The sequence below is a fragment of the Lepisosteus oculatus genome, chromosome 9 (assembly GCF_040954835.1).
Source record: "Lepisosteus oculatus isolate fLepOcu1 chromosome 9, fLepOcu1.hap2, whole genome shotgun sequence".
Classification (NCBI taxonomy): domain Eukaryota; kingdom Metazoa; phylum Chordata; class Actinopteri; order Semionotiformes; family Lepisosteidae; genus Lepisosteus; species Lepisosteus oculatus.
In genome coordinates, this window is record NC_090704.1 from 31,578,699 (window position 1) to 31,603,918 (window position 25,220).

General features: G+C 38.3%; 1 long non-coding RNA gene across 2 annotated transcripts; it reads left to right on the plus strand.

The window, feature by feature from the left end:
- LOC107078442 (uncharacterized) lies at window positions 1–24,622 on the plus strand. 2 transcript variants are annotated; one of them, XR_001479376.2, is made up of 5 exons: window positions 1–246; window positions 7,409–7,504; window positions 7,598–7,761; window positions 16,954–17,048; window positions 22,747–24,622. It is a non-coding gene; the product is annotated as an uncharacterized lncRNA (long non-coding RNA). The 2 variants fall into 2 exon arrangements; XR_001479377.2 differs by lacking the exon at window positions 1–246 and adding an exon at window positions 6,470–6,626.
- The last annotated feature ends 598 nt before the right edge of the window (window positions 24,623–25,220 follow it).

Below are 25,220 nucleotides of genomic sequence, written 5' to 3' on the forward strand. Positions count from 1 at the left end.
TGGGGGGATTTGATACTGTAAGTCAATCTGTGATACATCTCTAAGATCAATGAAGATGATGCGGCAGGCTGGGGACTCAAGTTGAAACTGTGTTTCGGAGAACTCCTGACTTAAAACGAGAGATGGGAGTCGGGAGAGACATCACCTCACCCTGATGCAGTGATGATGCTGTGCTTGGTTCCTTCAGGGAACAATTCAGTGGGGCTGGATCTGAAAGCAGGAGAGTGAAGCCAAAGCCTTCCTCTTGTGAGCAGCCTTTGTTCTTTTGTAAGAAGTGACGTGGGGAGATGTGTAGATTAGCAGTTTCTAACCCTGGTCCTGTAGGAACGTGGTCTCTCTTGGTTCTCCTTCCAATAGTTTTTTATTTGTGTGTTTGTATTTCTTTTCAGGTTTTAAAGGGTTGCTTGGGATTTGGCATTTATTTAAACCCTGCACCAATCTCTGAGTATGACAACTACCCTCATTCAGTTGTGCTGCCTGATATGTAACTGAGTGGACCTCTGGAGAAGGAATTGACACTCACTCTGGGTGTGTCTGCTGCAGCATCCCTCCCACCTGTGTCTTTACTACAGCTCATCAATTAGTTAGAGCTGTTTAGTCAGAAATAAGGGCCAACAGGTTGAGGCTGTTGGAAACTATACCCTTAAGGTTGGCTATTTTTGACATCCAGGACTGAGCACTGAAACAAGATAGTCTAAACAAGTTAGAAGATCAATTAAGTCCATAATTGGAAGAGGTGTTAGTGGGGCACTCCCCCTGCGGTCTATGTGGGTCTTAATGTCCCAGTGTAGTGACGAGAACACTATACTGTAAAATAAAAAAGTCGCTGTCCTTTGGAAGAGACGTAAAACCGAGGTCCTGACTCTCTGTGGTCATTAAAAATCCTAGGGCATTTCTCGAAAAGTGTCGTGTGGTGAGCGTTCTGGCAGGTGGATGCTGCAGATTGGTGGTGGTGGAGTGGCGCCCCCATTACCTGTAAAGCGCTTTGAGTGGAGTGTCCAGAAAAGCGCTATATAAGTGTAAGCAATTATAATTATTATTGTAATTAGCAGTGTAGATGTAGAGCTCAACTAGAATGAAAATTAGCTGACTGCTCACCTAGGATCAGAGCTAGGAAACAGTGGTGTATACTTACAAACCCTACTCACTTGGAATGCAGTTATTCTAATAAAGGTAACAAGAAAATGTTGTAGCTCTTTAAAAAAAAGTCATAATGTGTGATCTTGTGTTTGTTTGCCTAAGGGTGGTGTACTGTGTAAGTGGGGCTTCATGTCCAGTAGAGGGTGCTCTGAGTGGTTAAAACATACAGCCTTTAGCAGGTGTGTCAGTGTTGCACTGTCCTCCCTCTCTTCCTCCCTCTCTGTGACATTCAGCCTGTTAAGACATCTTTTGGGCACAGATAGTCTTGATATGATTAGAGGCTGTGATCAAAAATAGACGAGGGAATTTTTTGATGACTTTTTCTTTTTGGAGTTTTTTTTTCTCGCCTGTTTTTACCTCATCCTGGTTGCATCTAAAGCCGTAAAATGTCAGAGTGTTATGATTCTCCTTAGCGTCCTAGTTACAGTTCAGAAAAAAATCCTGTCAACACTTCCGCTTGCCTATCTGTTTATCCATCTATTGTGTTAGAAAAAAGTATGAATTATAATTAAAGGTCAAGTTTAAAATAGATTGTATATTAATTTATTCACTTCCTGGTTCTGTGCCATTATACACATAATGACCCAACTATGGCAAGGTGACCACCTGACAATTCTGCGTTTTGTGGTAATTTTAAAACTAGCAAGTTGTTTTTTTTACCATTTACAGTACTGGGTTGGTTTTACATCTGTATCATTTGAGCTACTGTTCCATTTACCAGTATAGTAAAGCAGATAATAAATAGCATTGATATAGTACTACAGAGGACAGGGGTAATTAATAGAGAGGCCTTAAGAATTTTTTCCTGGAAGAAAATACTGATAATATTGTACAGCTCTGTTTTAACCGTGAGTGTTCAGTTATCAACTGTAGGATTTTAGTTTGAGCTCAAGATCACCTGGCTTTTCTTCAAGAACAGATTAGGTTTAAACTGGGAATAGGCTCTGATCCCGTCATTAAGCTTTGCATTATGTCATGTTTAAAGTGTACTTTTTTCTGCTGTGTGATTGTGTGTTTATAATCTCTAGTGTGAAAAAGGATATCTAGTTTCAGAATTTGTGACCCTACAAGCTCTTCCTTTTTCTTTAATGTACAGATAGGAGCCATGATGTGAGCTTATGGATCACTCACTTCCTGTTCACTGTATGTTTTTGCTCTGTGTAGAAGTATTTATTCAATTGAGTTTAGTTTCTATCCTCTATTCCATCTTAAGAACCTCATAAATGGGTTCTCATTATATCTGTTTGGTCAAGAGACCTTTCCATTGATGGGAACACGTTTGAAACCCTCCAAAAACCCAGATCACAAAGTTAACAAACATATCCATAGGAAGTACTTAACCCCAATATACTGTAATATTTTTTTAATGCAACTGCCTGATTCTCCCCAATGAACTCTATACACTCAGGCCATTTGAGGGAACCCTTCAGGATTGGGGGTGTCAAGAGCTTCACTTGTTTTGGAGGAAAAGTAATTCTACTTTATAACAGATGAGCTTAGATACAGAAGTTTTCTGCACCTATTGATAGATGATTCTGCACTGAAATTATTTCCCCCAAAAAAGTCTGGCTTGCAGGTTCTACAGGCTTGCATTTTTTCCTGGCGTCGATGGATCATTCCTTCTTGGATATTTTGTTTCTAACGTTTTCTGGTTGAGCAAGTCTAGAGATGAACTTTTCACTCCCATATGAGCCTGCAATAGAAATGATACATTTTCTGCTGCAGTCTTAGTTTTTGACCTTTTCTTTCCACTGTCTGTTTTCTTTTTAACTGGTCTTTCATGTCGGCTGACTTTTGATGTGTGCCTCTCAGGACAGGACACAGTACCGTCCTGAGTGGGGGTGGGGATTAGGATCTGGGCTTTTCCACTTGTTGTATTGTGGTTAAAAGTTCTAACTATATGCTGTTTTTGTGAACATTTTTGTTACATTAAAAAAGCCACAAAGTTTCTAATATGTATGCATTTCCATTTATGCATCTGTCTTGTGCTCGCTGATAGTTTGCTGTAATTTGAGAACCCACAGCTTTTTTGCTGAGGCCGAGAAGCTTACGGTCCTTCAACATGTCCTCCTAGCTGGAATGAGTTGTCTTCTTTTGTAACATGCTGACCAGCACTGTGTGCAGTAATTCAGATGAGGTCTTAACACGTATTGCATAGTGTCACTATAAATCAATTGATTTGTATTCTGTACTTTTTATGTACCCAAGAGTGTTTGGCCTTTTGAATTATAGCTTTGACTTGTTTACATGGTGAGCCTAGTGAATTACTACTTTCAGTCATTTCCCCCATTGTTCTATCTGTGCCATTTATGGAGAGGGAAAATGTACAACACCATACCATCTAAAATGACCTTTACTTACATCAAATGTAATTGCTCTTGTTTTATTCACATGCTTGGTTTCCTATTGACTTTAGGCTTCATCATTCTGTTCTCTCCCCACTGATAACTGGTGTGTGGTAGGGCTGCACATTGGTGGTATTGAAGGGGAGGTCCCATTACCTGTAAAGCGCTTTGGGTGGAGTGTCCAGAAAAGCGCTATATACTGTAAGTGTGAGGAATTATCATTATTAGTTTAAGTTTTAGTCTCAGCTCTCAGGTGACAAACACCAGGTCTGTTGTCTTCTGAGAAGGTTTTTTTATGTCTGTCTTTCTTCAGCTTAAACCAGGGCCTGCTTTATCTGTTCACTTTCATCTGCAAGGTTTCCACAGGTTAGATTGATGAAGCAAATATTTTGACCTCAGTTTTCTTGAAGATAGCAGATGGTCATTTGTGGTCAAAATATTTCCTGACTCATGTTCAAAATGTTGGTTTTATAGTTTTCAAACCATTGAGAAAATAAAGAGATAATGAATGACTGATATAATCTTTGAATTTATTTAAATTGAAAGTTGGCATAACAAAAGGGAAATATACACATGAAATACTGTATTTCAGCCTTTCAGTGTGGATCTTATCTAGATCATCCATATTCTAATTATACCTCACTGTTGCTTTTAATTTGTATTGTTGGCAAGTTTAGTTTCCTGTTTGTGCATGGATCTGTTTTATCTTCAGTATGATCAGTATATTAAACTTATTACTAAGTAGTGCGGCACAATTTTTTCATTGCCAACATTCCACTTAGGATTTCTTTCTGTATTCTGGGCTGATAAGACATTTAATTTTGCTATTCGTTCCTACCAAATTAAGCTCAAGACTTTTTTAGAATGAATGGGATACTGTTCAATGACTCTGCCAATACAGAAGCAATGTGTGTGATTAAAACATTTTCACACATCTTCAGAATGGTTAGGAAGGTTGCTAAGCATGATCTCACTTTACAGGACCCATGGTGACTGTTTCAATTCATTGTGTTGCTGCAGAGACGTGGTTCTGACGTGTCTACAATGTTTTTGGACCACTTTAAAATGTACTGTTGCTTTGAATCAAAACATTGACAATCAGACCCTGGTGTTCACTCTGTTTCATTTTTATTGTTACATCTATTATTATAAAGCCTTCCGTTGACTCTCACAGAAGCACAGAGTACAAGGCACTACTACATACCAGCCAGGACACTAGTGTGCGTTGTGCTACTGAGTCTGGGACAGCCTTGGTGGGCTTGCATGCATCTGAGAGATGGAGAGCAAAACAGAGCACCTAGAGAAAACTCATGCAAATGCAGAGATGAACATCCCAGCTCCTCACAGAAAGTGGCAGTCGAGTACAGGTCTCAAATCAGTGCTATCTGCCACACCACTGTTGTCAAGACATGCATGAAAGACCTTCATTGCTGGCTCCATCTTAACCCATGGATTAGGAGGCAGAAGGCCACCACTCTCAGTGGTTTTGGTTATGTTTTTTGCAAAAATTGGTGATGGGGAAAATCTGTCATTCTCTCAGTTTCAGTTTTTGTTTTATTACTTGCATACAAGAGAGGGAAGAGTTTAAATTTTCTTTTTCAAAGGCAGCATTTGGAATTGGTTTCTCCACCAAATCAAAATTTAAATATTTACCTACCTTGTGACTGGATACTCAGCTCTTTGTCAATTTGCTCCTAAGGCCTATCTTTGTATGTGCGGACTTGGCTTGTGCATTTGGATGTTTTAAAAATTTAGCTTCCAATTTCATATTGAGTTACTCCAGGAGGAGCCCAGAAAATCTTAATGCGTCACTCCAAGGAAGAGAAATCAATACTCTCCATCTTTTTTTCTTAATGCATGCCATTCTCACTCCTATATTTGAGTTTTCTTTATTGTGATTTTAGGAGCTGTGGTCACTGTCTCTGTTTAAAATGATTTGGAAATCGAGGCCCTAGTGAACAGTCCAGGAACCTGTGGATTAGCTGAAAAGTGTGCACATGCCATTTGTGGTTCATTTCAGGCAGGGTTTATCCAGATAGCCTTGGGTGATACTGGTGCAGAATTTCCCTTCCGTTAGGAGTCAGTGTCAAAATAATAAAAACATTTCCAAAGAAAATTGGGTGTGAAGCTTAAGTCATGCTTCAGTTTTCAAATGTGCATGTAGGGTGAGAAAGTTTAGTCATGAAGAGTTTTAACAACAGGGATTTTAAGATGGTGATGCATGGTGGGTTTGTGGTTGCCACCTCAATGATTAAAGCATCCCCTATGCCTAGGCTTCAGCTATGCCATACGCAGTGCCCACATCCTTTACAGGCAGTACCAATCTGTACAGGCTAATTAGGGAAGTATGCACTATGCTGTTACACCAGAATGTCAGTTTGTCCTAAAGAGCCACTGAAGTTTTAAACTAATGTCTTTTTATGATGGTAGTGTGAGTCAGATATAATTTTATTAGAGTTAAAATTGTTTGTTACACTACAATCTTTTCATTTTTTAAAAAGGCCAGTATACATGTGTTGGGAAAACATTTCTGATAAGCCTCATTCTGAAATCATATAACATACCCGTATCTCTCCGCCAGTTCAACCCATTTTGCTATTCAGCCAACTCTCTGCTAAGAGCCGCGTGGTATCTGGGGTTTAGCCAAACCAGAAATAATGTGATTTTTAATTCTCCTCAAAGTTTTGGATTAGGAAGCACTCCATGAATCCTTGCAGCGTGTTGTTTTTTCAAAGGCTCTTCAACTGAGTGCAAGTAACACCGGCTGTTGGTGAGGAATTTGTGACCACATGTGAGACAATGGTTTATTATTATCAGCAACAAAAATATTCATAAACACATACACGTGCTTTTATTTTGACAGCCACGTGACATGTCCTAGCAATAGTGCTGGAAGTCACATGTCCCTTGTGTGTGTTGAACACAAAGCAGCGTAATAAACAGGAAATGCTCTGCTTTTAACAACCAAAACAACAGGTGGAGACGCCAAACAGCGCTCAGAGGGATTATATTTGAGATGGGAGCACCAGCAGCTATCTGTGACTTCTGTTAGGAAGGGTAGTACCTTTGCCATGAAGGAATCGGAAAGCTCTTCTGCTGCGTGTGCTGCTCCTGCCTTGCACCGCTGAGCAACTGCAATAGGTGTGTTTATTGACTGTGTTATGTACCTGACCCCTGGTGTATGGCAATGGGGTTTTTATTTCCGTGCCAGCGCTGTCTGTGAACACTGCCTGAGCACTTACGGTTAGGTCTGAGGCCCATGCAGAGTGATAGACCTCTCAGTGCAGTGGGTCAGAGGAGGCTGCTCAGCAACTGGCTGGAGTCACCTGCAGGCCCAAGCCATGTGACCACACTTCTTGCCCTTGCTGGAAGTCACCTGACCGCTGTGTTTTTGTGAGTGCTGCCTGCGGGAGGGGGAGTAGACAGGAAAAGCAGTCTTTTTAATCTCCACAATCTGCTGCTCAGAGGTGCTATCTCTCCATTTTCATATGTAAGAGCACTTCAAATTGCCCTAGATATTTCAGGAGGTTTTTTTTTTTCTTTCACCTAAGGTCATCTGAATAACCACACACCTCGCAGATATTCCATATACAGTACAAAACTTAAACCAATGTAATTGAAATTTTTCGTCGTTTTCCAGCAGAAAATAGGTTAAACTGTTTTTTTTTTCAGGTTATTCCAGCATGTTTGGATAATTTGTCTGTGTGGAAAAAACAGCTCCTACAACCACTGCTCCAGTTTGAAAATACAGATTGAAAATATTTCTGATTTCAATGAATCACATTTCTGACAAAGAAATGAATTGTAGAAAGGTCACTCCTCACACTTTTATCCTGTCCGCTGATGTTCTAATTGATCTTTGCAGATAGTGATAATTTGTGGAATGTGTGTTATTTTCTGAATTTCCATACATTTTCTTATAGAACAGACCTGATCTCAGGAGGACTATGTTCTTCTATGCACATGTGCCAGTACCAGAGATTCCCCGCTGTCTTTTGCCTCTGTCTTCTACTTTACAGGTATTGTTGAAATCTATAAAATATAAAGGCATCCTTTTGTAAATGCACAGCCATCTGACCACTGTTACAAATGCATTTCCTCTCTGTTCACAGTGCAACATCCTGACCCGTGTGTGTATAAGACTGCCTGGTTGCTATGTTTTTGTGCTACGTGAGGCCATATAGGTGCTCATTGTGTCATCGGCTGAGCCTGCTAGCCCAGGGAAAGGGTCAACACTTTGCAGAGTTAGGCAGCCGAGACCTGGCTGGGGCTGAAGGTAAGAGAGAGGACTTTGCTTCTGAAATGTGGTGGACACGGTATCTGCAGTTTCGGTGGTAGTGAAAAAAAACGGTCTTTTGACGCAGAACTCGCCACGCAGATCATGAGATATTTAACCAGCTCAGAACGAGAAACAGCCTTATGGAACATTATTCCCACCTTTTACATATACTGTATTTATATATATGGAAATTGTAGCAAATACTATAATTTTACCACATGCACTTATTTGTATAACAGGTATACAGCTGGAAATCTTATTTTGAGATTTCCAAGTTAATTTGATTAATAATTTATTAAGACACAGTGTCCTGAATTAATGTTTATTAAGTGCGGCCAGTTCTTGAGCAATATTGCCTCATATGAAAAGCATTAATGCTTTCATCTATATATATATATCATGTTGATTACATTTAGCATTTAAATTGATTTGACGGACTAATGGTGCACTAATGGGATGATGAAGAGTGTGTTCCATGAATCTGGTATTGGAAAGTATTAGAGGTTGAACTGGTTGTTTCTTGAATAGGTCAACAAGTATTTCAACAAGCTGCTGCTTTCAGGCAGTGTTGTGCACCAGGTGGGTGAGGAGAGAGGTTTTGGTCTTAGATCTGGGGCAAGACATGTTGGCAGCTCTCGCTGGTTCCTTTGTGTTTTGCAGCCATCGGCATTTTTTGTAGACAGTCTGAGTGCACGGAGCGACTGCGGGGTGTTTGAGACTGAGTCAGGAGCACTCGGTGAAGCACATGAGGAAACAGTCCAGAAAGGGGTTGGAAATAGCCATATGGTTATCAAAAAAGACAGCTGAAGCTTCTTATGCTATAAGAGTGTGTAAAGGATGCTTTAAACATGCACTGCGCTAATCTGCATTTCATTTTTGGTTGTCTTTAGTATTTGGCTTTATAAAAAGGGGTATATTTAATTCTCATGTGACATTCTCCTTTTGTATTTTTTTCTAACACATCTGTGTCTTTTGATCTCTTTGCCTTGTGTTGTCATTTAGTTTTTGATATCATTTAAAAATCTGCCCTTTATGTCTTTTTTAGCTGAGGATGGGAAAGTACAAGCTGGAGTTTCCTGGACTTTGACAGAGCAGGACCCCTAATTAACCACCCTTGAGTTAATTGGGTTAAATAGTAAATTAAATGAAAACAGTGTTAAAGATGGTGCATTTTCTGGCCTTTTTGATGGATGACTGAGATTTTAATTGAAACAGTATCTTCTGAATACAGGGCATAGGCTCTTCTACAGTGGGAGTGAGACTGTGGACAGATGCTTTCCAGTGAAAGTGTGGTTCAGTTTTGTGTGTCTCTGTAAAGTATTGAGCATATTTGTGTCTACAAATGAATGGGGTGGTTAATAAGTGGATACTCAGTTTGAGTAATAGTCTAGGGGGCTTGTGACCTTTCTCTTGAAGCTTTTACATTAATTGAAAAAATATATCTGAAAAATTTAGAGTTCAAAATTGTTTTTGATAGTTACTCTGTGCAGAATCCCACCCCCAACACGGCAAAATATTTGAATTGTGTCGAATGCCTTTTTATATGGCGAGGAACTTTTTTTCATGCAACACCTCGCAAAGAGCAAGGGTGGAGTCAAACTTAGTAAGGTTACCCATGAAGATGGCTTTCGAAGTGAGAAGTCAGCCATGATTAGAAGCAGGCAGCAAGGATCCACAGTGGTCACAAGACAGAAAACAGATGAAGGGAAACCCACAGTCTACACCAATGTAGAATCCAACATTTATCAAAGTCAGGTGCAGAAAACAAGCTGGTGCTGGGGTTCCAGTCGCCCCCTTAGTGACCGTCAGGCCTTTCCTCGTTCCTTTATGTACAGTATAGTATCTGCTCTTGTAGTAAACTGTGCTTTTCATAGTCTTACAGGGTTCAATTGGTCAATCTGTCTACTTTATGTATTTGTATCTGTGTCATAATTATATTTTTATTCTTGTTCCAAAATTGACAAAGATGCTGTTTGTAATGCCTGCGCCAAAATTCAACAGCAACAGCAAAATTCCTAAGAGCTCTCAACCCGACATTCTAGCTACTGTAGGACAGGAAGCCGTACAATTAACCCTTCGGTTTTTCAGTCAGGCTCCCGATCTAGTTCCCAATTGAGTAAATAATTAATTTATTTCAGTCTGTTCAGAACCCTGAATCTCTGCTCCGTCATTAGAGTCTAACTCTAGCGATCGCACTGCTATTAATCGACTAAAATATATTCCTTTTCTCTACATATCATCATTCCCTGATACTACGACGCAGAAGAATCATTGTCATTAAGATTTTTTTCCTTTTTCATTCAGTCTCCCTGTCCTTTTCATTTTTTTCTTTTTCTCACCAGCCTTCACTCTTTTTATTTTCGGTCTCAACCGCCTGCAACTTCACACTGTTAATATACAGGACATAACAAAGTGTGGTTAGAGGAATTAAAACACAGTAACAGCTGTTGGATTTAATGTTCATTGGCACATTTAATGCCTTTTGGTATATGATACGATTTCTGCAGTTACAAAATGAGATCAAATAATGTTCTACAGTACATCTTCAAGATCAACAAAGCTACAAGCTCCCCGAGTGCCAGATTTGACCACAGAGGTGTGTGTTCCTTGTGCTGGAGGGCTGGTGTGTCTGAGGGTTTCATTCCAGTTTGGCTCTTAATGAACTGGACCTTAAAAGCCTGCAGAAACAATTGTTTCCAGGATTAGGATGGGACACCCGTGTTTTAGATGCACATTTCAGTTAGCATCTAATTAAGACACGGAACACAGCTTATTGGACTTCTTATTCAATTAAGTCAAAGTTGCCAAAGCTGTTGGTGTGAAATTCTTTAGAAATTGGCTCGGTGGGTGTCTTGGATCATTAAGCTACGGTACTAGACACCAAACAGGCAAGAAGGGCAATACAATACCTATACAATAGGCACCTAGGGTGCACAGGTACAGGCAACTGTATTAAAGTCTGCACCAAGAATAAAAAGAACTGTTTACAAAATATTATTTTGTGAAAGGAAACAACAAGTCAATAATTAACAGATAATTAATACAGCATTAACTGAAACATTGTGAATGCTATGTAAATATTCATAAATACTAAAAAGTGTTACAGACAACCCTTGACTCTCATTTAACAGTGCATTAGCTAAGAATTAAATGTAACTGGGGTACCACTAAATCATATAGTCTTTGGTTATTTTTTATTTTGAACTTAAAGTTATTCAGCTCATATCTGGAGAGCTGCAGGACATTCAATGGTATAAAGTCTGAAAAGAAAATAAGTCTTGAGTTTGACTTCAAAACCACCGCATGGTAGAGATCATGTGGATGGTACAGTAGAGAGGCAGAGAGATTTAACATACAACTGCTCAGAAACAAAGCTAGGGGTTCTGTTATATCTACAGTACATGTGCACACATAAGCCATTATTTAAGCTAAAAGAAGGTGAGGTTTAAAGTCCAGGACATAAGAACAGATACAAACAAGGGGGGACATTTGATGATGATGACGATAAGCAATATATGTCAGGTCCTGAAACTTTCTGTCCCTATATGCATACAAGTCATTAATATGTTCTTCCTGGAAGGCCAGAGAGTAGTATAATCCTCTGTGCAGCAATGAACACTAGACAGGAGTTAGATCTGTACCCCTTGACTGACAGACAGGCAGTCTCTGCTTGTATCAACCAGGAATGGCAAAATCTAGCAAAAATCTAGAGTCCAATAGAAGGGACTCCAGCCTGACTAAAAAACAATTGACTGATTTCTAGATTACTTTCTTACTCAGACAAGCTTTTATTGAGTAAATATTTCATTTTCTTTGTCTTCACTAAGAAGTCAGCCATAAAAGTGGGAGTCTACAGTGTATATATATATGTGTGTATATCGGTGAGAGTGAAACTTCTTTTGTCTTTTATTTTTTTAGCCTTGATATTTGTCAAAAGGTTAATAAAGCTGCACTCGGTCACAGAACTTTTCAGACTCGGAATAGGTTCACATAAATATATAGGGACAGTCTAGCCATAATGTTTTGGCCTTTGTCTGTACAGTACATACATCTAATAACCCATCTGAGTTATAATATCATGTATGCATTTTTATTGTGCTTATTTAGGTACCTGAGGGAGTAGACAACCATTGTGCAGAAAACCAGGCAGTTCCCTTGGTGTTCCTCTGTATCTGTAGTTTGTATTATTGGTCTTTTGGACATTTGCCAAAGTCGCAGATTATGAAAGATCTCTCCATTTCGGGGGCACAGCATTGTGGCTACATGAAAGTAGCTTGTAAGGTGTGTATTGGAGCTGCTTCACGTGTGTGTGTTCGAGATGTTGAACAGTGCTGCCCATCATCATCTTCACAATTCAGCAGTTGTAAAGCACATTGGTTAAACCTCACCTTTTAAAGATCTAATAAGGATGTTTGTCAGGCAAAACCCTTGACTGTCTGCTTATACTCCTCCCCAGTTGAATCAGGCACTGCCATGTCCCAGATGGTATGTCAGCTGTAGTAGTGTAGAAAGATCGTGATGTTGTGGAATCTTTGTTTCTTAGTAGTTCAGGTGGGTAGCTGCGTCAGCATGCGTAGGCTGCAAAGGAACAAGTAATAGGTTTATTCCATGCTGAAAAAAAGAAGAGAGAAAACACAATGTTTCGGCCATGGAGCCTTCTTCAGGTGTGAGAGAGACAAGGATGTTTCAATATAATAAGAGCAGTGTGATTATTGTACAGTATTAAAATTAGCATAAGATCATTTGTTTAGCCTCACAAATAGCAGGCGAAACATTTAATATATATTAACTGGCTTAGTGTGCCAGCAATGCTTTTTATTTCCCATCTGGGTAAATATAACAATTTGATAGGTTTTTTTATTTTTCTGATAACTTGGCTTTTAAATATTTAAAGTGAACCTATAAATATAGTTTAGCTTGATACCCCAGTGCTAAAATTCTTTATCAATGCCTGGAACCTCCAGAGGAAACTTAAATCATAATGGGAACGAGACATGTCTCTGCCGCCACCTGAAATGCATTTTGCCCTCTCTGGAGTGTCAGTGCTTTGACTGCTTTAATTGCTTAATTAGAAGAATCCTAAAAAAGCAAAAGAAATCACTTTTTGTGACTCCAGTTTGCATCTTCTCATATGTGTGTAATACATATTGTGCTCTCAATCCTCTATAAATTGTAAATTTTCTGGTAGAAGACATGCCATACCATACAAATACACATCAGGTTTCTTCCATGTTGGAAGTAAAATTGTGTTTTTTACAGTATTTAAAAATACAGGAAACTAGTGCCATAATGAGACCCAACACAGGCCTGCAGTCATCTTTATAGAACTATTTTAAACTATATGTGCAAATTTGTGAGTGTGCATGTACAGTGCAGTATGCTGTTATCTGTGTGTAATAGAAGCTCTTCCTGCTCAAACGTCCCCACTGTAGACTGGTGTCAGAGTACTGTAGTGTTTTACATCCCTATTTCTGGAAATAAGATGGTTTTATTAATTTGATTAATTTACCCGAAGTGTTGCTTCCTTATTCCATGCCTTATGCAAGGTATTAGCAGTGATTTAGATGAGCCTGACGCCAGTTCAATATTCTCTAAGATGACTTTATACTTAAAGGGTTGATCAATTAGGAACATTTTATTCTTAACTGAGAGAACTGTGCTGCAGGTGTTTGAGCATTTTGATATAAAATAAGCCTTTCATCTCATCTCAAGTTTATTTTATACAACCAACAAATCAAAGTTTTGTCCCCCCCCCAAAAAAAAGGATTGAAGGCACCAACTAAAAAACAAAAACTACTGAATGTCAATATAAAAGTACCACTTTATTTTGGGTTTGTAAAATTGGGAGTTTTTATTTTTCTTGAAAGAAACGTGTCATGTAATACGATACAAGAAGGGAAAAAAACGATTTGGTTCTTGGTGTCTGAAGCACAGATTATTTTCCCCCATTTTGGAACAGAAGCACATAGAGGACTGGAGAAATGTTTTACAAACTTTAATCAGGTGGTTTGTGATACTTCATTGAAGCTATTACATTGCTGAGGCCTTATTCAAAGCTGTGCATTTTTTTTAATTGGAATTTTTTTAACATGGTAAAAATGGAAATGTGGCTCAGTTTTAGATTCTACACAGGCCTGAAAGTAAGCTGCTCTCTGGGCCTCTTATGACAAATCTGGACCATCAGGCTACCCACCCACTGCAGTTGTGAAACTATCTATTCTTGATAAGGTCACTCATTATTCGATTTTATTTCATTAGATAGTAAAAAAAAATTGTGGGCTTGGGGAAGAACCGCATACATTACAGATGAACAATAAAGCAGTAAAAGAGTAAAATCAGAAATCCTACATTAGCATCTTAACTACCATAGAAAAATTCAAAATGTAACCATGTAAATGATATTTACGTTCATATTGGAAAGGTTTCCTTCACCTTGTGTAAAGCCAAGATGTTCCATCTTCACATTTTACATGATTATTTCGCTACAAATGATCACTCTGTTGCTAAACTGGCTCTTCTGTTCAGCATAGTTTCGTATTTAACCCTTAAAATGTTCCACTTGAAAACACCTGATTAGAATACTGCAGCGCAGTCTCGGTGAAACACCTCTGTTTTCCAGTTTTCTGGTTTACCCTTCCACTCACGCAAAGGCAGGGCGAGGGTGAAGAGACACAGTTCTCTCAATGTGGTAAGCACAAGTCCTGTTTGCATTTCATATGTGCCTTATGCAGGAACTTTCCGCTTGTGCACTCTTGCACTATTAGAAGGTAACATCAGTTCAGACTCCTGATGCATAACAAGACTGGATAGTTTCCACAGAGAGAGGTGGAGAAACCCTGTGGTTGACAGGACAGGAGCATCTCTCCGTGAGGGCGTGGTATTGAACCTCACAGGGTTAGGTTACCTTGATCTTCCACTGCTTGTCTTCTTTGCATCCAATCCTTAATTATGGATTTTGTTCTCAGCTGACTTATCTGATGAATCTTAATGTTTACTTAAAACAGGTATAACTTACTGATAAAAGGTATTTCTTTCTTACATTGGTTGAGAGGAGGATGATAAACATGAATAGCCTTGCTTGTTAGGTGTTTAAAATTACAAATGTAAATGGATTTTACTCGTGTTTGAAATTAATTTTCTGCAGCATGTATTTAAGAATTTCCAAATATTTACCTGTTACAAATATCAAAATTTCAAGGAATTCAAAGATGCTTTGCCTCATGTCTAACATAGCAGTCCTGATTAAATTAAAATATTTTTTAATGTTGTAAAAGAGCAGACGGAACACTGCAGGCACTCTTTAACTTCTCTTAGGGCTCTAAACACATCATCTTTCTAGGGTCTGAATCTGGCTGGAAAGGTGCACAAACACCCACTGTCTCGGAAAATTCCATCCCAACTGTCAAACATGTCAGAGAAGAGGTGTCTTCTACACTTTTAATTTCCAGTACAATCTGAAGAACAGCTTCAGTCCTGTATTTCTAAGCAACAAATTAGGGCTGTTTTTAATTCTCAGGGTGGGGAAAAAGGTAGTACTGACAAGCCTGCTATAAAAACAGGCTCATCTCTTGTAATATTCCAACTTTTATGAGCTGACCTTTATGGCCAATATTTTGGCTCCTCCAAATATTTTTTTCTGTCATCTGTCTGGGTCTCACAGTACCCTTTCCTTCTTTCTCCAGCAAATCTTAGGTGTGTATCACATAGTTCAGTCTTTAGCTCCTACACCACCTCAGTGCGAACGTTGACCATCATCATTAGTAAAGCAGCTGTAGAACAGGTGATAGTGATTGAAATCAATTACATCTAATTACAAAGTTGCCCACCAGAAGTTCCATTCATTAAGAGGTTTGAAATTTTAGATGTCTTAGATGTCTTTTTATGCCCAACTATTACTGCAAATATAATGGGCAATGAATTAAATACATTTCACATTTATCCCATATAGAGCCCATGTATTTAGAGATACTAAGTAATATTGTTCAATTAAAATCTTTATCATCCTTTCCTGCTGTAAATAATTAAACCTTCTCAATACTTTAGTATCTAACAGAACTAATTGAAATTTCGAGGAAATGTGAAGCAACAGGATAGTTTTTACAACTGACAGTATTGGAAATCTCAAATATTCTGGATTTAAGATGCCCCTATTTGTGCTTTATTGTTGACAGTTTAATCAATCATAATGCAGTTGAGAGTATGCCTCTTGTATTTTTTATCTTTTTCTAATCACCTTCCGTTGGACAACACCTTGTTGAACTTGGGTGTGTGTATTTTTTTTCCTATTTGAGATATGAGTACACTTACCAGTAAGAGGATGATTTAGAGATTGACATTTAAAAGGATGTTGGGTACAAGACGAGCACTTATTCTAATTTCTGTCTTTAATGGAGGTGGAAGGAGATGGTTAAGGACAGGAAGACAAACTCAGTTCTTACCAAAAACAACCCATAAATTAAACCTTGTACTGTATAAAGGTCAAAGAGCTGAAGATTTGAAAATAGGTCTGATACTGCAGGACCAGATCACAATGTGCCGAGATTTACAATCCCTTTGTTTTTAAAACATTTTGCACTTTTTAGCCATTTTCCCTGTACTTTGTAGTATTTTGTTGTTGGTTTATGTTTTGGCTTTTTAAGAGGTCTGTTGAACAGTCATAGTTAACCAGTGGTAATTGATATGATTAACTTCTCTTTATGTGGTACTTAGACATCTGATTTGGATACTCTTTTTGTCCGCAACTTTGAAGAAGAGATTCAGTATCAAAAAGATCACACACTTTAAACCAGGAGTTACTTACAATTTTTAGTTTAACCAAATTAACAATCTGGGACATACAACCAGGTACAATATTGAGTACATGTGAATTTAAGATCTTTATGTAACCTATAAAACTATAACCTTGACTTTGTCGTTTGTGTTTACAATAAAAGAGTATATGAAGAATGTGATTTGCTCTTAGTTATACTGTGGATAACTCATTAGAGGGAGGAACTGTCAGATTTGGTTTGGGTTTGTTTCCGTCCTTTTGGGTGCAACATGGAGACCTGGCTGCCCAGAGAGTACAGGCTGTGCTCCCAATGCCAGCAGGAAGATGCCCTTCCTGCTGCATTGAGAAATACTCTGGGATAAGACAAATATTCGTCCCTAAAATAACACATCTAATCCCAGAATTCCTATACCTGCCAGAGTCCGAACAGCTTCCAGTCCTACTGGGGGAGGAGGGATGAAACTCAGCAACGCTGCAGTCCAGAATGTGATCTCCTGTCATATCCTGAGGAGCTGTGAGTAAGCCTGTCTCACAACGTTTTATGTGATATAGACATTCAATGTTTTTTTTTTCTACTGTAAACGTTAATTTTATTGGCTTTGGCAACACTCTATCTCATTGGCCTTTCCAATAAAGCTCTTTGAATTTGTTTAATCGCTTCTTACTTTCTTTATTATCCTAGCTTTCTTGGTGAATATCAATTGAAGGTGCCTGGAAGGAATTATTTTATTTTGGTTTATATAATCTGGTGCTTTGAATCCCTGTTCTAAATTACAAATGTTTCAAAACAATTTGACATTACATACACATTGGCTAATAAAGTATGTTTTTTCCAGATAGATGCACCTATAGGACACTACTTTTCAAAGGCATCTTTCCAACCTTTTTGGAATTAAAATTGCATTCTCCACCAGCATATGCTTTTTGTGAGTGGGAGATGTCATAGGCAGTTCTACCTATGTAGGCTCTATAAAAGCAAAAATCCTGCTGGTGGCTCCCCTGATCAATTACTTATGCGAGTTGTATGTAATTCATTTCACCCTTTTGCTATGACCATTTTACACACTAGTGTACTCATTCTGAAAGCCAGGATCTGTCTCTTTATCTCTTATGTACTGGTGAAGGGTTTTCTTGTGATAGAACATTACAGATTTTTAGCATATGGATCAAAATTGACTTCAGAGCCTTTTTGAAACCAATTGGAGCAGTTCTTTTCCTTTGCTCTCAATTATTGCTGTGGCCTTTCACTTTGCACCTCATTAAAGCTTTTAGCTGTTGCATGTCCACTTGGACATGTTTTGCTGCCTCTCAGTTCAATTCAAGTGCCTGAGTTCTTTTGAAATCAGTATATGCAAATATTCTTTCCAACACTGTTCTGTTGCTCGGGGTAAATGGATCAGAGTTCAGACTTCTTAATACTTCTTTACTACTTCTCCTTTGAATTGGGAATGTCTCGTTATTTATTGCTTGTAATGCCAGAAATTGCTTTAGTATCACATTAAAGGGCTTTTGCCTGTTTTTCCCAAAATTGTGCATTACCCAGAAAGTAGACTGTATGTGCATCTATAATTACATTTATCTTGTCTTCCTATGCTTTTATGTTGTACGTGTCACCATTAATGTGTCAGTCACGCCATTTCCTTATCAACCATGAAGGCCTGTTGCTCACTTTCGGATGGATGCAATGCTCACAGGTGTAGCGGTTCAAAAGTGAAACGAGTGGGTTTCAGCAGTTAACGCTTTTCTAAAACGCTTATTCAAAAGCAATTAAGTGTGGTTTAAGGGAAAGTTTGAAAATGTGATGTGTGTTATGTGTGGCCCTGTGAATACGAAGACATTTTCTTTCATTATTATTCTCATCCAGTCCATTTTTAATGCACATTTTATGGTCAGGTTTTAAATCTCAATTCATGGAGTATGGACAATGTTTAAGCTGTATTGTGAGGGGACCTGTGTGCCTTGGTCTTTATCCACATTCTGGACCAGTTGCATAGGAATGAAACACTGTAGTGGTGGTGCCACGCACACAGAAACTGATTAGATGCAGGAAATAGTTTTTTAGTGACATTTCTGTAAAATATATAAATGCTGTCCTAGAAATAAGATTATCCCCCGGAGCATCATAATTGGGCAACATCTTTTTAAAACCCAAGTTATTGTATATATACTGTAGTATATCTCTCTCTCTCTCATCCTGGTGTTAATCCTGCATCAGCAGGGTCTGCTTGTCGGCACGCCCGTCTCCATTTGGTGGTTTGAACCAAATCTTTGAGCTGACGTTGCCATTAAATGCGACCAAGAATACTCCAACCGGCGCGTTGCTCCGCCTGCCGTCAGAGTGGATACTGTAGTATATATACAATATATATACTGTAGTATATATACTGAGTAGATGGAACTGCAAGGCTCTAATGAAAATGAAAAAGTGCAGCTCCCCCCTTTCCATTAACCCTATTTTGTTTTCCTTTAAGTTTTTCTTTTTAAACCCTTTTTAATATTGCATTTCCCCATTTTAAAAGAGCTCTAAACCCTCAATCTTGGACGTGTCAACAAGGAGCTCCAAGTGTCCGCTCTTTAAATCAGCAGTTCCTAAAACTGCTATAGAATGCTCAGTCCTATAAAAGAGCTGGGTAATCGTTTGTTTCACCAGTTACTCAAATGACTCTGCGTTATGGTTACAGCTATTCTCTTAAAAGAAGAGAAGGGCTTTTATCAGAAATGACCTTTTAATTATTTAAATCTTGCATAAAACAAAAAAACATTTATTTTTACAATGTGTGTATATATATATAGTAAAAAAGTACATTTAATGGTATTCTAGGGCAGTTTACAGCAGACAGATGGGAAAAAAATGCTTTGCCACATTTTGAATGTTTTGCTCATCTAGTGCTACGTAATCAAATATTTTAAATTTGCTTTTAGGATGTTACAGTTATCTTTCTTATTATAGTTTGTATATGTGTCAATATGTAAGCTTTTGACTGATACTGTCCTGATTACTGATTTTGTCCTTTTTCTGGCTCTGAGGCACATCCAGCTAAACATGGAAGTGTTTATCATTTCGCATCGAGTTTCAAAATCATTGGGGGTACTTATCTTAAAATGTATTCACATAAACAAAATATTTATCTGACCTTTCGCAACTTAAAAGAAAAAATCCAAATTATTTCTTTATATAAATGAAAGCTACCTTAAGAATATTAAGGAAAACTTGTTCCTTTGCATTGTACTCCTGCTAATAAAGTTATTTACTGAGCCCTCAAAGTCCAGTGTTACAGAATCTCTATACGGTACATATGAGGCACCAAAGTTTTCATTTTTCCACACATTGTACACATTTTTGTGGTTTCATTATTTTGCTGTTAAAGCTTCATGGTAATGGTCAGATTGTGTTTTCAAAACCTTTCAGTTGCTCACATCTGTCAAATATATTCTCAGATTCCGCCTTTGAACCCCTACTTTTTACATATTAATGTTTGCAGAAAGTCGTTATTTTCTCACCTCTTAAAGATGAGCCAAGTAATGTCCAGTTTTGCTAAATGGTTGGTTAATTGTAGGGCTTGTTTTCCAAATGGCAAATTTATAATTTTCTGAAATGTATCCAGCTGCTGTGAAGTTCGCTCTTTAGCAGCAGCTTTCTGCCCAGATGTCAGTTAGTCATGATTCACTGATAAACCGTTAGACAATAAATCAACTAAAATCATAATAAACAGTCAGATAAGTTGACTCTGAAGTTCCAGAATACGATGTGATAGTTATTTAACATTGTGAATGCTTATTCCTGTGGTAATTTCCTGGACAAAGTGAAAATGCATTCACCATTCATCCACCATTGCTTTAACAGTACTATACTAAAAAATACCGGGGTTCTTGAGCTCAGTTTGTCATCTCCGCCTCCACTCCATCATTAGGCTGTTTAGTCATTAAGGCAGGTTAAAATTAAAATTGTTAAATCTTTCACCCACTAAACAATTCTTACGTTTTATTTGAACTGCGTTACGCTATAGGATGAATCTGTTCTACTTAAACTGCATGTAATATTTGTAGGTTTTTTATATTTTATTAACATAATATCACACAGTAAATGATCATGAAGAAAAAAGTTTACTAAACTGGATTTTTTACCATTACCAAAGAATAAAAAGATACAGATATGTGCATTGGATATGGATCTACTACTGTATGTCTTTGAAAATCAAAATAAAGGATGGAATCTTTTCCAACATTTTTGGACAGGAAGCATTCCTAAATAAACAAGAATAAAGCTATAGTTATATGCAGCTGACCACATTCGATACCTTAATAAAGTATCATTTGTTAAATTATCTTCAAATGGGGCAATAACAAATCCATGTAAGTGGTCTTTAAGTGGTTGAGCTAGTGAAGATGCTTGTGCTGTTCTATTCATAAAAAAAATACACAATTGTTCTGGATCTATGCTGATATTTTAATCACCATAAAAACTATTAACTGAACTGTGAGAATGTACATTGTGACCTCCCCTGTACATTTAGCATGATTCAGCTTTTGATTTAACAGTAGAGATCTTTCCTAGAGATACAGCTGTACTGGAATAAATTATCCTGTATTAGCTACTGCTTTACACTTCTAAACTTCTCTAAGTCATGCTCCATAAGTTTTTCATCCATCTGTTTTCTAATTGCTTTTTCGAGTTCAGGGTCCAAGTCAGCTGGAGCCTATCCTGGCAAAGAATGGGTGCTGGGCAGGGTACAACCTGGATGGGACACCAATCCATCATGGGGCACATACACACAGGCACACCTGCACCGGGGCCAGCTTTCCCAGTTAACCTACCAGCATGTTTTTAGACTGTGGGAGGAAACTGGATCACCCTGAGCAAGCCTTTGTGAACATGAATTGAACACACAAACTCCACATAGATAACACCCCAGGTCCAGGATTAAAACCAGGGCATCAGTGGGGTGAGACAGCAATGCTATCTAGGCCAGCAAGGTAACACAATGATTAAGTTTTGTCTGCCTTAAATTAATGTTATTTTTGTACAGGGAGCAGAAAGTTATTTTTAGCAGACTTCATGATTTCTGTAATTCTTTTGCATTCTGTCCTTTGTGTTTTGTAGTACAGTCATTATCCTTTACTCCAAAACACTAAGTACAGAACGCAAAAGAATCATGCTGGGAAATGATTTATGTGTTGAACTCTTTGAATGGAAGGGGTATAAATTCTGTCTTACCTATGTTTAATGTCTGAAAGTTTCACAGTATTTGCTGGAATGCTTCACTGATTTAGGAAATAATAGCAATCTATGCAGTTCTGCTTCAGAGCACAGGATGAGCCCTGCAACTTGGGGTACTGCTGGTTCAAGGCCATTAAGCGGTTCCGAAGTGTGGCCCATATTTGGCTGAACATTTCAGGACTGGATGGGATAAGTGGTAATTACTGTAGCTGCTTGGGGTTGGCCAGTACCTGGCTGTGAAAATCCCAGGAGCACAGCACTGCAGGTGATAGGAGCATATCCGCTGTCTCCAGGGCCATGTTTGTGGGTTTGCAGCAGTAAAACAGGTTGCATAATTCTTTTCTGTGTCATCCTGGAAAATGATTAATGTGGAAATGCTATAAGTATTCTGATTCAAATCTACAGTTTAATAATAGAATCCAGTAACTTACAATTAGACTTAAATGAGAAATAAAATAACCAGAAAAACAGAACAGAGATATGAGTCAGTCTGGCCCACATAGAGAAGAGGTCTAAAATCCTTTTGTTTCTGTTATTGCTTTCCTCGTTTTAGCCCCACTGACCAAATCCAGTGACATTCCCACTTCCCCCACATTTCTCCTTTGGACTATAAACATATGAGTAGTGCAGCAGTAAGGAGTAAGTTTTATGTAAAACTAATTATAATCATATTGTAACGCTTACGGCCGACAAGCACTGTGTGTAAGAGCCGGCGTACCAGAGCGGGTGACGTCACCGCCCTTCCCTGTGATAGCAGGACCACAGCTACTGGGCTGTAGAGAGATCTCTCTTTGGCTCACGGGGCTAGGTCGCTGCAGAGAGACGCGGGAGTCCCGGGTTCGAGCCCCGGACGGTGCAGGGGCCGACCTAATGCAGCAAGGGCGCCCGCCTGAGCCCCCGTTGCGTTACAATATTTTTTCAGTATAGTGTTAATTTTACGTTAAATGAGTTGCTTTTTCGTACATTTTGAATTTTCACTCATTTTTCCATTTAGAAATCCTGAGTCAGAAGCTGACTTATTCAAGAGAAGAGTTGCAGCAGCCTGGAACCTGTCCCGGAATTGTAAAGCAGCCCCACACCATTATACTCCCTCCACCATGCTTCACAGCTGGGATAAGGTTTTGGTGTTGGTATGCGGTGTTTTGTTTTCTCCAAACAACGCTGTATACATTTGCCAAAAAGTTAAACTTTTGTCTCATCTGTCCACAGAACATTGTTCCAGTAGTGCTGTGGAACATCCAGGTGGTCTTTTGCAAACTTGAGATGGACAGCAATGTTTTTTTTTTTGGAGTGCAGTGGTTTCCTCTGTGGTAACCTTCCATGAGCAACACTCTTGTTCAGTGTTTTTCTTATGGTAGACTCATGACCACAGATGTTATCAAGTGCAAGAGATGCCTGCAGATTCTTAGCTTTCACCCTAGGGTTCTTTGTCACCTGTTTGAGGATTGTACGGTGTGCCCTTGCACTGAACTTTGTAGGATGCCCACTACTAGGGATAATGACAACAGTGCTGAATTTCTTCCATTTGCAAGCTATCTGCCTGACTGTGGACTGATGGAGGCCCAAGTCTTTAGAAATCCTTTTGTAACCCTTTCCAGTCTTATGAGCTTCAACAGCTGTTTTTCTGAGGTCCTCTGAAATCTCTTTTGATCAGGCAATATTGCACTTCAACAGACTTCCGTTTTGAAAAGCAGGTAACCATAATTGTCTGATTTTTTTTTATACAGCAGGGCAGGTCAAACCCAGACCTGAATTGATTGGAACACGTGACTCATTAATTGGAATACCTGACGCCAATTACCCTCTTTTCAAGATGTCATTACCCTAGAGGGTCACATACTTTTTCCATCAATGACCTTGATTGTTTAAACCATTTGTTCGATAAAGATATGACAGTGTAAAATGTTGTGTCTGTTGTTTGTTAAATAAGACTGTCTTTATCTATAATTATGACTTGATGAAGATCAGATTACATTTTAGGAGCCATTCATGCAGAAATCCAGGTAATTCCAGTTTCTCACAACTGTACATGCATGCATAACCTAGCTGGCATGTGCTTGAAATGTAGGAGGAAACTGGAACACGTTAAGGGTCTAACTTGTTCATTAAAAATATATCCTAATGCCCATCTGCCAAAGCGGTATATTGTTCATATTTGAAAGTTCTTGAATCAAGCTGCACTGTCACGGCAATGTACAGACAATCCGTTTCAGCACGAACCTATTTACCATGGGAAAATATGACTCTTTGAAGTTATTAGCAACAAAAGTGTTTTTAATCTTTATTTGTGGGAAAGTCTGCCTTGATTGACCTGTGTACACTGTTGTTACCATTAAAACTGTAAAAGTCCAAAAAAGTAAGATATTTAAAAACATAGTCACATTGTTTAAGAACACAGTAAAAAAAAACACTTTTGTGGAACATATAATAGAAAATCACTTAATAATTGTTAATGACATACTGTTTTTTGGATTTATTTTTAAAGAAATGCATCATGGGGAATATTTTGTTATGGTGAAGAGTCGTGCTGAGTCTATTGTAGTGTTTCACATGATGTGTGACAGCATAGGCAGATCTGAAGCAAAGGCACTAGAACAGATTCTCCTCAGACCAACCCCCCCCATTTGGAAACTAATTAAAATTCCAGTTCTGGTTTTGCCATGATAATGCCATGACTGTGGAGCAGTGAAGGTTTTGGTGTACACTGAGTTTCAGTTTATCTAGTAAAAAATAAAGTGTACCTTAGAGCAAAAGAGGTGAGGGGCCCTTTCAGGATGGAATTCACAAGTACCAAGATGAAAAAAATCATCCTTGGGAATTTAACATTAATTTTTGTTTTTAACACCCAGTCTCTACAACCCTGAGGTTAAATACAATCACAAAACAGTTACATTCAACATAAAAATGAAATCATGAATAAAAAAATGTTTTTATGTGTATGTTGTTGCATAATGACTTCATAATGCCTTCATAACTGCTATACAACATTATAAATTAAACATTCAAAATGCTTTTTAGGGCCATGTGGAAACGACAACATGCATAAGAAGTCATGACCTTCATTACCAAAATGTCTGTAGAGTGAAAGTCACTATATAAATATTTTCAAAGAAGTAGCCCTTTCGGTTCATCTCCCTAATAACTCTGGACTATAAGGATCTCAATTGTGCCATTTCTACAGTATTCTTGGGGAATATATGTACATCAACAGCATGTCTGGCAGGTTTGTTCTAGACAGAATGTTCTACAAAGAAGTGCATCTTATTTTGCATTCTCAGTGCATTTCCTGTTAATTTTCTTGTGTTCTTGATCGAGTCTTGGTTCTGACATGATCAAGATCAATTTTTTAAATTTTATAAGTTTTAAGTTCGGCATGATCTCCTCTGTTCAGGGATTGAAAGAATCAGTTTCTTTAACATGAATACAACACCCCTTTAAGGCCAGGAACTAATCATGTTGCCCTTCTTT